We start from the raw sequence: 12,256 nt of genomic DNA on the forward strand, positions 1-12,256 counted from the left end.
TAAAGATATGCAAGATCATTTCAGCATTTATCTGCTCTTTTCTCTTCAGGAGTTCAACTGTTTTTCCGCCTGATGGTTAGAAAGAATTGAATAGTTTGAACTCATCCATCAGATTTGGAAATGATCCCTGAATTGATGAGAGTGTTTAACAGCTAATTGAACATTTCAGTTGTGAACTTTCATAGTTTCAAAGTGCAAAGACACTGTGCCCAGGAATGTGGACAAAGAAAAGAGGATCCATTACACATCCTAGAGCCACAAATATTTTCATCCTCTAGAGAGCAACAGGCATTGACATAAGGAGGACATCATACTGATCTCACTCTTGGAATTTGCAAGGAATGGTGAACTGAAAAGGACTTTCACAGGACCTGAGGGTTCCCATGTACTGTATCAGGAAATAATCCCACGTTTTTCAAATCCTTGTTATTTGTGCACATCTCACACAGTCTGACTTCCCTAAATGTGCAATTAAGCCAACCTGACTGCTACCCATGCCTATAAGGGACACACATAGTGTGGCTTATTTTGTAACACTGGTAAATAGCTCATTATGGGCAAGTACAGATACAATAGATTCTGCAGCCAGCAGGGCTTTCTGAAGGGACCTGGTGATGCCAGTAAATATTCAGTTGGTTTTTAATCTTAATATAACCTGCATACTACGCTTTCTTATTAGACTTAAAAATTCACAGTTGCAACTAAGGAAACAATAAAGGAACCTGGACTTTTTCTTCCTCTTTGAAAGTCGTGAAAAACTTCATCTTTCAGACTTTCTGCTCCATTATAGCACATCAACTAAAGAGGAATTATTTTTCTCCATTCCAAAACTCCACCAAATTGCTTTATTGTACTTCATTTTTCTCCTTTTCACTGACTTTTGTACAATTCTTTAAAAGTATGACTTGAATTTCTTCATTCATCTACAGCAAGCCCTTAGCTCAGTGTCACTGCTTCCTATCATCTGGCACTCAGCAGGATATTGGCAGCATGTCCCACCTCCTAGAGCACCTTCACCCAACTCCACTGCCTGCCTCTTAACAAGAACGTCAAGAAAATGCTTTCCTCCTTGTGCCTCTCAGACCACAATGCTTTTCCACTGCAGAACTGCCCGATCTGCTTCAGTGACAAGCCTAATTCCTCTTGACCAGCTCCCTTTATTTAGCAGCTTTTCTTTTTTCAGCACCAAGATCATTCCTCTGTACTAGATGGTTAATTAACTCTCTTCCCAGGTTTTCCAGGCTCCCGTGGTGCAAGAGGTCTGGCCTCAGTGATGCAGCTCTGGTTAGGTAGTCACGTACCCCATTCCTGGGAGATGGAGGTCTGGGCTCAGTTTGGAAGATTTCAAAGCAAAAATATTTCTTACTAAACTATATTTCTCTCCCCCTGTGGAAATCGCTGAACATGGAGGTTATATTTACAAGGTTAACATTTTTGCATCAAATTCTAATTCAGAACAAGGTCTGCTCAGCACGAGCTTCGTAAAAGGCACTTGGCCCAGGGCTTGCTGTGCATTTAAACCAGTGCAAATAGCCACATTTCCCTCTCCATCCTGTATTTTTTGTTCCCCCTTCATGCGTATGCTTGTGCCATGACAGCACAGGCATCTGTGCAGTTCTGTGATGAACAAACTAGCTACTTTTCAGCCAGTCTCAGTTGATGGTGTGTCTTACAAGCACCACAGCCAGAGGAGAGGGGGAAATCAGCAGCAGGGACAAGGGCTTGTTTTTCTGCAAAAATTCACCACTGAATCTCCATGAAGCACTCACCTCCTGAAGGATCAGTGGAAAGCCAGGCATCCTCAGAGGTAACCACGCTTACCACAGCCTTCATCTGCTTTCAGACACTGCCAACACCTGTTATTACCGATACATCACAGGAATATTGCTAGCAATTTGAAATTCATACACATGCAAATCAAACTATTCCCAGTCTGTAGACTTCCCACCATTACAGGCAGATATCTAATGTTAGGTAATATCCTGGTGCAATGCACAACAGCTCACCAGAAGAAATATACCCTGAAGAAATTAGAATTCATTCACTGCAGTATACTCCTACTTATGCTCAAAATACTCGCAGGACAGCGTCAGAATGAGACCAGATCCATGCAAATAGGTAGGGATAGTTTGGAAGGGAGTAGATTCTCTGGCACAGCGATTTTCTGTAAGTTTGAAACACAACATTCTATTTATTATACAGCCATCAGCTCTGCCTGGCTAAACCGTGTTTCTCTCCAGCTGTCGGGCGTTTTTTAAAGTACACAAAACCTGTATTATTTTTTGATTTTGCCTATCATCCATCCCGTTTCCTCTTCCTAATCTTCATCAGGAGCAGCAGTGCCCCGGAGTCCCAGTGCTGGGCTTGAGTACCCTGCTTTGTGCTCCCTCTGCTGTGCTCACAGCAGAAAAGCAAGCACAGAAGGTTGCTCCTGTCCTGCATGAGCTTCTATTTTCTTAACCTTCAGCACACTGGTTTGCAGGTACATCCCTCCAGCTATCTCATCTTTCCTTATGGTTCTGCAGAGAAATATTTGGTCAATCGGGATTTGATAAAATCACTACAAATTTTATATCAAATCAAGTGTGTATGTGCAGGTCCCTGGTTTGAATACATATTCAAGCAGCACAGAGAGCTTTAGCTTAACCAAGATTGTTGGACAAATGTAAGCTACCGACACAAAAAGCAGCTTTTAAACCACATTGTCGTGGAAATCTATGGGAATCGCATCTCCACCTCCAGCAACGTGAAGAGGAGGAGCCCTTTGGGAAGACTTTGTCCAGTGAAGTCTGACTGATTGACTTACCCAGTGTTACCCTTGCTGCTTTATCCCCGCTCTGGCTTATGCCTGACACTGGAAACTCCTCAGAGGCCCCTCCAGCCCTTAGCAAACTGTGTTTTAAATCTGAGCAGTGTCTTTTGTAGCACCACCAGCAAATATAGCAAGCCTTAAGCAAGGAGCAAAAGCAGAGGTGGCAAATTCATCACTTGGAAGTGACAGAGAAAGGGAAAGACAGGGTGGGAGGGAGCTTCTAATCAATCATACGCCAACAAAGATCGACTGAAGTGATGCAGCTACAAAAAAAGGTGAAAGTGAGAGGGGGACCCAGCTGAGGAGGCTGTAGGAAGGGACTAATACTACCACGCAGGACACTACTGCAACCTCAGCAGATACAATCATGGCCAGTTCTCTTTAAGAAAGCGGCATCCAACCTAAATCCAGCGCAAAGACATAATGATAATAAAAAAGCTTTATGCAAGGAGATTAAAATAACTTCCCGCAGATTACAACTGAATTGGGGTACAAACTGTTTTTTAATGAGACACCTGTGGATAAAAATAAAAGCTGAAAGACAATCTTGCACAAAACCCAATTAACTGCTTGTGAAGAGTCACGGGGTGTGGGACCCAGTACTTCAGTCCCCAGAGAAGCACCTTCATTACTATAATAATACATTCTTTCTCTTTTTCTGTCCCTGGAAGTATTTCTCTACTTTCTGCCCCGTGGCAGAGCTTCAGTTGAGATATTGAAGAGCCTTATGCAGAACAGCCTCTGGGCACAATTATATTTGAAATCTGCCAGGATGAGGACCAGTCAAACTCGGGTATTGCATTAGTGGTAGAAGTTGTCACCATAAGACATTGCCTGTGATCACATAAGAACACCAATGCTCTCTAGCAGGTTTAAAACTACAGATTGCAACAGGGAACCTAAAAGAAGGATGTGGTGACACTCAGCATTGGTGACCATGAGGCATTCAGGAGTGCACAACATCACAAGGGCAGAGCTTCTCAAACAGCATTGCTGGTAGGAACAGAGGCACCATCAGCTTCAAGTTTAATATCCACTTGTAATGAAAGAAAAGCAGAAAACAACAATTCCCCTTCATTTATATATAATGGCAAACAGGTGAAGTTCAAGATAATGACTCACTTATGGTATTGTCAGTACTGATATTCAAATACATGAGGATGGCTGAAAACTAATTCTTCCAAGGACTGCTTGTAGAAATTATAAAGATTGTATTCTTTTTTGCATCCTAATATTTATAATATGAGCATGCATTCCAGTCACAGGTCCCAGCTTCTCTTTGCCACTGTGAATTGCTTTAAACAAAATCTCCACATTATAGATACAAGAAGTTCTTGGAAAATGCCCTGATTTCATAAATCATCTAACTCCAACAAGTTAACAGTAATTCTTCCCCAAATTAAAACACAGTGCTTTGTACTATGTTGAATCTGGATGTCATTTGCAAACTAGTGATGCTAAAAATACATCATAAGAAAATCAATGCAACAATTGAAATGATGACATTTTCATATCCAGACAGAGTGAGGTTAGATGCTCTTAACTCCAACAGCTTTTCCGCTAGCAGGTCTAGAGTTGTGTGTAGGAAAAGAGCCGGAGGTGTTTGCAAGGCTGCCTGATGAATTCATTTCTGACACTGCTCTTCCTACCACCTAACACAAGATACTGGTGGATGGTTATGACACGGTGGGTGTGGGAATAAAGGACTTCAGCGCATATCCAGTAGCTCCCATAATGACATAGCTTCAAGCATTGTAAATATTGGTCCAAGACTCCGTGTTTTAACTGGCTGTTAGAGGTGCTGATTACACAACAGATTACTTCAGACACCCTCGAGATTCATGTCACCTAACAAGATACGAGGCGCGGAGGGGAGGAGGGGCAGGGTTTACACAGTGATGCACTGCTCTATAGGGGCCATTGAGAGATTTGATGATATAAAGACTGTGAGTGGCTTTACAGATCATTCAGTGAGAGTCTCAAAAGCTATTCTGTATCTTTATGCATATACAAATATTTACAGATCTTTTAAAGATCAAGATTGTCGTTATCAGTTTCTGTGCTATATATTAGCATTATCAAATGTGACCTCAGGAAAGCCGATGCTCTGCAGCCGTAATGCGATGGTATGTTCAGCTCCGCTGGATCTCCATAGAGTGGGCCTGGAATGCATTGGTGAACAATACCCAGGACTGCACAGAGCAAAGAATGAAGGGCAGCAGAGTTTGATAACCACATTAAAGCACTACCAACATCTGTTCAAGCCAAAGACAACACTATCTCCAGGAATTAACCTTCTGAACCACTTAATCATTAACCTCAGCAGAGAGAAAGTTAGACAACAAGAGCCTATTTGTCAGTAGCCCCTCAGAGAGATGCAGCAAGCAATATTTTACTGAGAACAGCGTGAGAAGGGCTTGCCCAGCTTTATAAATTTTAAACACAGAATATATTTGTGTGGGAAACAAGGAGACAATGGATGTAAATAAACAGCTGATCCTACCTTGAAGCTTTCATTCATTTATCCTGTTTAAAGTGGTTTGACTAGTTTGTCCTGCATTGTATAACAACATTTCCTCTAAACAAGTAGAGATGCTTCAGCTCTTACTCAGAAATATTCCTGGTTCTGGAAAGATTTACAAATGGATAGGATGTTACAATTTTAAGTTGTACCCATACACCCAAGTTTTCTACTGAAAAACAAATCACGGGCTATTGCTTTGCAAGAAGCAGTAGAGCTATAGAAGCAAAGTGGTTTTGTTTAATAATTATTTTTCTCTATATACTGTTTGACATGTGAGGTCACCCGTTAAGTTATTCTGCTATAACCTGGCTAAATGCCCTCCCTTCACACAATTACATTTGTTACAGATTTTGTTTCTTTTGGGTTTGATCTTGTTTTTCAAAGGAGGAAAGACTGGTTTCTTCAAACTACAGTGCCCTACATAAGTAGTAAAACTGCACTGTGGTGTACTGGGGCTGACAGTTTATTTCGCTGGACCTGAACTGATCATTTACCAAAGGGGTGTAAAATACTGCCATATAAGAATGATGCTGTTTAACATCCACTTTGCACCAACCTCAGTGGCCACACAAGGTGTAGGACAATGCATAGCGAGGGACCATATGTCTGCTTAGATATTGCCACAGTTGGAGGGGGCAAAAAGAAGGGAAAAAAAACCCCATCAGGATAATGAGTGACCGAAGGAGTACAAACAGCAATCTGCTCTAAGTCAGGAGTTATATAATAACAAAATTGGGTTATCCTGGGAATGGCCCAAGATCTCAAACTGTCAGTGCAGAGAACAGGAAGCACTTTACAAGGGAAAAACCATTTGATTAAAATATATCATCCAGTTGACAGATTGGTCCCTACTAGTCCACATAGAGGTGGCACTGCCTATTACTACTTAAACTGTCCTACTTAAGAAATAATTCTGATGTTGGAGGGGGCGAGGCAAAGGATGACGAAGAAAGATCTCAGCCATCTGATTTTTTTGGTAAGCAAGTTGAACTGACTCAGTACAGAGCCTCATGTATGTCAGAGCCAGCATAAAGGCAGGATCACACAACCAGGGACAGAGACCCACTCTTTCACACAGCAGCAAAACCTTAAATCAGATCAAACCAAAACATATAGCTTCACCTTTACGTATCTGCACACAAGGCAGACTGGTAACTTCAGCAAAAAAGATCAATAGTGCTTCATTTTTCAAAAAAATTACAATACTAACACTCTTGGTATAAAAACCATGGTTGAATGGGCATAGAAACTGAATTATCCACTCAGATTACTAGTCAGACTGAAGAAAGTGTGGACTGATTGGGTTTGGAGACACCATTCCTGTCTGTCTTCCCTTACCTGACACAAGACAGGGACACTACAGTGCAATACTAATCTATGTGTTACATTAGGCATGAATTATGCTCCACAGCTGACCTGATCTTAATGCTTTCAGAGTGATTATTAGTGTGTTGACCAAAAAAAGCATAATAATTAGCTATTTTTAATTAAGTAAAAAGTAAACTGTGTTGCCTTTGCATACATGGACACCATGCACTGTGAAGATGCTTCTCTGGTCAAGGCATCTTAAGAAAGTGGTCCTCAGACAATTAGTTTCTCCAACAGGATTATTCATCGTATATACTCCCACAAATCAGCTTCTCAGAGTTTATCGTAGTAATTTAATCCCTGCTGCTGGTACTCTTCAGAGGCTGAGCTGCTTAACTGGTTCCTAAACCACTGTCTGAAGACTAGACTGGAGCAGCAGATGACACACTATTCTTTCACTTGTGTAGCTGAGCTCATTAATGTGGATAATTAATTGAAGCTTTGCAGCCCTCCTTTTGTACACTGACAACAAGCAAGTCACAGTAGCTGCACTACCCTCCCTCACCTGAGCACTCTTGCACAGACACCTGCTGCTCATAATTAAGATCCATTGCCCAAATTTACATATCCTGGTTTCTATCACTCAGCTCCTAGAGACAAAGAAAAGCATTTACCACAGGGAAATGACAGCTCAAATTATGTTTCTTGTGTATGGCTCGTCTGGGCAGCTGCTTATGCTAAAGGGCCCTGACACAAAACACCAGAGTGTTTCTATTTAAAAAGTATATGTTTGGACAGAATTTAAATAAAAGCGCATGGTAATTTCCCCCTTAGGGAGATAATAGTCTTTTGATTAGATAACAAGTGTTAAAAGATGCCATAAACTTCATGGCAGTCTTTGTTAAGGCACAGCACTGCACAGAGCTCAGCAGTCAACTGGTGGAGTCCTCCCATCCCTCCCTGAACTGGCTGTTCAAGGGCATGTGTCTGGTTTAGGAAGAGTAGACATCTCACAGACCACACAGTGAAGACCTTACCCTCAGTTTACCTGTGAAGAGGAGGTTGACTGCATAATCTGGATGAGTGTCATTATGCTTCTCCCCTGGTTTGCTCTGTAGGTGAAGATCAAGAAGATAAATTTACTTTAATTCCCTCTTTGTTGTTTGTTCTGTGCTTTATTTAAATTTTAAATGAGCAAATCTAAAAAGTGATGGCTATGCTTGTTAAAGTACCATCTCCAAATTCTCCTAGTTCTGCTCAGAAAAGTGAGGTGGCATTCAAGACAGAGAAATCTTGGGAATCTCATAGGGTAGCTCTGAGATTCTTCATAGAATCATAGAATGGTTTGAATTGGAAGAGACCTTAAAGATCATCTAATTCCAACTCCCATTGCCATGGGCAGGGACATTTCCCACTAGATCAGGCTGCTCAAGGCCCCACGCAACCTGGCCTTAAACACCTCCAGGGTTGGGGTAGACACAACTCCCTCAGTCAAATTGTTCCACTGGCTCACCACTCTCATCGTGAAGAATTTCCTCCTTATGTCTAGTCTAAAACTGCCCTTCTCCAATTTAAAGCCATTCTCCCTCATGCTATCACTACACGCCTGTATAAAAAGTCCACCCCCCAGCTTACTGTATGTTTGGAGCCTTGCCTTCTCCAGGCTCAACAACCCCAACTCTTTCAGCCTGTCCTCATACAGGAGGTGCTCCAGCTTCCACATGTCCCTTTTGGAAGTATTTTTCCTTTCACTTTTTCTGCAATAAGAAAAATACGTTAGACATAAGATGCATTTTTCCATTTCTTGAACTTTGAAACAGACAGCATTTGTTATTATTGGAATTAGGATGATAAGATAGATACACCTGAGGTCTGATCTAGCTTGACAGTTCCTCTTGTCAAGGATAAAAGCAAACATACAGTTTATGTCATCTGAAGAACAAAGTTCCACACCAAGTTTCTTACTTTAAGGGAATGTAAAAATGATGTGACATTAAAGTTACCTAAAATCATGACTGTTTCTGAAAACAATACAATGATGAATATTTGAATGCTTACATTTAAGAAATATGGAAAAGAAATTAATTTCTAATGCATTAACAGTTACAAAACCTCATTAAAAAATTAAGACACTTCAGAACTAGACATGAAAATAATACATTATTCCTTATCTGTGACACAACTTCAGAATATGTCCATAGAAGTACCTGTTCAGTAGCCTGTGGCAAATGAAAAAGACAAAGAAAAACATCGCACTGGGAGTCATTAATTGAATTAATTAACCTAGTGACATTGTCATAAGAAGAATTTATCTGGCAACCAGCAGGAGCAGATCTGCAATCATTTCACCCTGGCTTCTTTCACAGATTAACAGTTACACGAGCCCCTGGCAGCTGGCTGTTAACATTGCAAATTGTCAGAAATTAATTAGCCAAATGCTGTGCACCCATGTGGATATTTTTGTTTTTAAGTAAAGATTATGAAGCCAATAGCTCTTCTGATGATTTATTGAGGGAAAACATCATTGTTTAAACAAATATGTTGCAGCATGGCTTTCTAACGGAAAAAGAAAAAAGGCAGGGGGAGCTTACACCAAACCATAGTAACAAAAGCCAAACACTTGTAAACAGGAATTAAACAATCTACTCTGAAAATATATATATATATATATATATATATATATATATATAAAAACCAATTCAGGAAGTTATTTTTTGAGAATAAAAATAATTGCAGTTGCACGCTTTTCAAAAAATATAGGTTGCTTCTTCAACATATTAAGCTGGGATTCAACTCTTCAGAAGTACTTTTGCAAGACAGCTTTGTCCAACCAGATAGGAATCCCCACATCACACATGAAAAACAGAACTTTTAATGAAACTGAAAAAGCGATATGAAGCTTAGCCCCATTATTTTCTGTAGCCTCTTGTCAGAATAACAGGCAATGAAACCATAGCACTTTGGAAAGACTCCTTTTAATACTACAGTGCTTCTTAGCAGTAGTCAAAGACTTTTCTAAAACAAATTCTTAATCTCCCTGTGATTTAATGAAAAGGAAAACATATTCATTCTCACTAATGGGTTTTAACCATCCTCTTCAAAATTATATAGCGATTTATTTATAAGTGTTCTATTTTAAATAGACTTGGAAAATTCTAGGAAAGAGTTTGTAAACATGCAAAACTGACACCATTCAGTTGGGAAGTATATTGAATTTATATTTTACAATCTACAAGAACCCATGGTTTTGGAGGAATGGGTTTTACAGAATGCAAGTAATAACAAATTTAGCCCAAGAACGCACAGATTCACCTGGATACAGAGCTGCTGCAGGGGTGAAAGAGGGGCAGAGAGAAAGAGAAATGAGAAAAGAAAGACTCAAATGGTGACTAACTTTCTTTGAGAATGTATGGAAACACAGAGGATCAGATAAGATGTTACGAACACTCAATATTGAGTCTGTAAGAAGGCAATTGTGGGTTTGAAATAATATCTTGTAAAAGACCCCAAGGGAAATATGACTGGCCAGGTTATCATTCCAGGTTAATGTGATATTCCTCCCGTTGGGAGCTGCAGGCTCACAGTCTCAGGTTTCCAGTCCCTGGGGAAAGATGAGGCTGACAGGGGTCTTTCTGAGGACAAGGCAAACCTGTGAGCTGGGAAGAGGCTTCCCACAGCAGGTGTGGGTGAGAAGCTGTCCACGCACAGCTAGAGCAGTGCAAGGAGAGAGAAAGAGTAGGCAATGCTCTCCTCTCTCTCAATGGAAGCAAAAATATCCCAAAACTAAGGATCACTGGCGTTACTTTGGCCGAGGTATCCTCCCAGGCTCCTAGTGGAAGGTAGAGTATGTCATAGACTCAAGACTCTCATTTATGCTTGGCTGAAAGTAAAAACTTCTATTTATAGGAAACTGGAGGTTTCCAGTGTTTCGTTCTATATGGGTATGAAGTCCACATCACAGAAACTCCTCTAAACCAGAATGCTCTGTGCCAATTACTATCCAAAAAATAGGGATGTTCAGAGCCAATCCTGAACAGCTGCCAGCTTTGCTTATTCCCTGTTTGCCCAGCTATAATATCTGGCAGGTTACTTCCACATCAGATAAGGAGCTAGGAAATACACCTATGTGCAGGCAGTTGAAAAGTCTTGCATGGATAACATGTAACATCTAGAAACCTGAAAGTCTCAGACTTTAACACCTTCCAGTGCTTTAAAGAAGTCTTAAAAGACTGTTATTTTTCAGTATATTCCCATGCTCCCGCTAGTGGTGTACAGTTGCTTGTTAACATGTGTACCGCTCTAATTTTAAACAGCTGATTCTCTTCCTATGCTTGACGGAAGGCTTAGGAGATAAGTACTGCAGAATCAAAATAAAAGGCAGCATCTTGAAAACTGACACTTCAGCTAGGCTCAGTTTTCTTATTCTTGAGAAGCTGCTTTATCACAGCACAAACCTTAGGGTTGCATGGCACAAAGCATCAACTCAGGACTTAAAAATGAGCTCCTAATTCTATATTTATGCAATAAAACCAAATAACTTGATTTTTTGAATGTTGATTTCTCCTTGCCTGGCTGTTGAAACTTGAACTTTATACCTTTGTATCTATACACTATACTGCTACATTTTCCCACTTAGAAGCTTTTGCCTGCTTAACTCCACTGAGAGAGAATGAAGCATTGAGGAAACGCTACAATGAATAAAATGGCTAAATAGAAAAAGATACTTAGAACTTGAGCACCTAATTTTGATATCATTTTCTTGGGACCCGAAAACACCTACTATAAGGCTTTTCATTTTTTTTTATTATTAATTAACATGAGCATTAAAATAATCATGATCCAATCTTCCTAAACTCCAGATAATTTTTACTATTATATCTTATGGTGTTTGAATTCTTACAGACACCTTTCAAGAGTTTATCGTGCAGGACTGTCATACTGTGAAAACTATACAACTCTTATAAAACAGTTCTAAAATAAAACTATCAAATATCATTTAAAAAGAGAATACCATTGCAAAAACAAGCTTCAGCTGAACTTTTCTTAGCATAAACTTGTACATTTCCAATCACGCAGCAGTTCAGGAGTACTCAAAAGCACTCTTAGTATAAGCACGTGTAAAAGGATTTACACTATTTTTGATGCAACAGCCTCTGTGCATAGATGCACATAGATGCCCACAGATGTGCAGATAGGCAAAGAAGCAGTGGGAGAAGGTTTAATTTCATCTTGAGAATAACTTTAGAAGCCCTGTGAAAATTTTGTATATCATACCCTGAGCATGATACTGAGCCAGAAGTAAAGCGAACAACTCTACTGTAAGAAGAGCTTTTTTCCTTAGGTCATTGAAACTTCCAGTTATATTTTTCACTGTTCTTGTGCTAGAACTGTCTTGTAAGAGTACTTTCAAGTAGAAGAAATCTTCAGCATGTATGACATGCTGCCATATAAAGTTACACAGGTTTCCAATTTCTTTTGTGGATCTTGTGAAAAGCCCTTATGCATCTGTGTGTATGAGTGTTTGTCCCTACATAACAAAAGCACTTATGCTTTGTTTGATGAGACTTGTGCCTCTTCAATATCTCATATCCAAAGAGAAATAATGTTCCCAA

Source organism: Cuculus canorus, chromosome 10, assembly GCF_017976375.1.
Source record: "Cuculus canorus isolate bCucCan1 chromosome 10, bCucCan1.pri, whole genome shotgun sequence".
NCBI lineage: Eukaryota > Metazoa > Chordata > Aves > Cuculiformes > Cuculidae > Cuculus > Cuculus canorus.